Source organism: Volvox carteri, assembly GCF_000143455.1.
Source record: "Volvox carteri f. nagariensis unplaced genomic scaffold VOLCAscaffold_5, whole genome shotgun sequence".
In the NCBI taxonomy this organism is placed as follows: Eukaryota; Viridiplantae; Chlorophyta; class Chlorophyceae; order Chlamydomonadales; family Volvocaceae; genus Volvox; species Volvox carteri.
In genome coordinates, this window is record NW_003307548.1 from 2,076,998 (window position 1) to 2,079,101 (window position 2,104).

Below are 2,104 nucleotides of genomic sequence, written 5' to 3' on the forward strand. Positions count from 1 at the left end.
GGGGTCCCCTTTAGGGGAAGAAACCCCTAGGGGACTAAGACCAGAGCCCTTCCCCTTTGGTTGTCCCCTAAGGGGGGGGGAAACCTTTGTTCATCCCCTAAAGGGGAACTAAAGGGGTTCTTCCCCTAAAGGGGAACTTTAGTTCATCCCCTTTAGTTCCCCTAAAGGGGATGAACTAAAGGGGAAGAAGTACACCAAAGTCCCTAAAGGGAATGATGACAGTGGATGAAGTCTTCCCCTTTAGTTCATCCCCTTTAGTTCATCCCCTTTAGTTCCCCTAAAGGGGATGAACTAAAGGGGATGAACTAAAGGGGATGAACTAAAGGGGAAGAAGGGGGTTCCCCTTTGGTTCATCCCCTTCGGTTCCCCTTTGGTAAACTTCGGGTTCCCCAAAGGGGGGGGACGACAACCAGAGCGCACAAGTTAAGAGCTAATTGTGGTTTAAACAACAGAGGCCGTTGGTATCGTAGTTTAATGTCGATTAGACTCCGCCGTGACAATAAACTAAATCTCGAAGGGGATGTAATGTAGTCTAACCTACAGTGTAGTTTAGGCTCCGCTGTAACTATGTTGTAGTACTGCAAATCTGGCCTTCGGCCCTCGTTCAATACATAAAATCACGATCTTATCAGTGACTTGGATAGGGCACAACTGGGGGTGCGAGCGCACTGCATGCTGAAATAATGCAAAGGTGCGGAGCACGGGGAGTACGTTGTGAGCGCAAGAACAGCGTAGTAAAACTATGTTTTTAGGGGGGGGCAGAAGCCCGCAACATACTATATAGACGATGCCTAGGGAGTACATACTGTAGCAAGGTCGGCTGTTGGAATCCGGCCTAGGCCAGATGAAGAAGTATCTTTGCAATAGGCTGTAGCCTTTTTTGTGCAACGTCCGGAACACGTAACTATGTTAGGTTTAACTAAAACTTAATGAAGCTTAGAAAACTAAGGCAATATACTATACTAAACTGGTTTTACTATAAAAACAAAAAATGCGGCCTATGGCTGTGAGCATAATCTTAATGCTTTTTGAATAAAAAGCTACGCTTTATTTGTAGTTTTAGTCAAAGAACCGAGGTATCTGGATGAGGGCGTAGCCCCTAATGTTGGCTCCGCCAATCCCGGAGGGAACTTTGTTCTAGTTTCCTAATACAACGTCGTCAAAACTACACGTAGTACGTGGCCCTACAACATTTAGCTTCGGTTTACTAGGGGACTAGGGTTTTAGGGTTTTAGGGTTTGTTATATCGTATGTATTATAAGTAGTACCCTAGTACTAAATATTGTACTTCTAGTCTTAACCCTAACAATAAAAGGGGACCAACGCGAAGGCCATTGGTCTTGTGGCTTAAGTATGGTTGTTATTTAGCTCTGTTGGAGTAATACTACAACTCGGGCCAAAGGCCCTCCTCCTGTTCAGCAATAGTTTGACTGTAAACTTCTTCATCCCCTAAAGGGGAACCGAAGGGGGACAGCACACTTGTCACTATAAGCCAACGGCATAAATGTCGTTAGGGCAAAGCCCCGAACAACTCGTTTATGCGGAATGCCCATAGGGCCGTATGCATCCGGCCCTTACAACGAACGAGGCCGAACCCCGTGTTAAAACACAACTTTGTTGTGACTTGTGTTCGTCCCCTTTAGGGGAACCAAAGGGGAGAACCAACTGTGAGAAAAATAAAGGGCACATAGAAGGCTTCAACAAAGTTCCCTTCTCGAAACAGTAACAGTTAAGATAAGCACTGGATGGGGCTGCCGAAGCCATACACGGCCCTATGGCATAAAACGAGGGGTAAACCCCCCTTAAGCATAACCCAGGGGTTAGGGGTAGGGGTAAGTGGTTACCCATGTGGCTATGTACGAAGGGAGGTGGGTAACCTAACCCCGGGGTAGGGGTAACCCCTTACCAAGGGGTAACAAAGGGGTCAGGGTAATATACTACCAAGGGGTAACAAAGGGGTCGGGGTAATATTGTACTGAGGGGTAACAGACAGGGTAACCCGTGTTTACAAGTTCCCTGTCCGTATGCCGGGCCATATGCTGGTGTCAATGGATTGTAGGATGTCCCTGTCCAACCTGCCTACACATGCTATCACAGCTGTGTC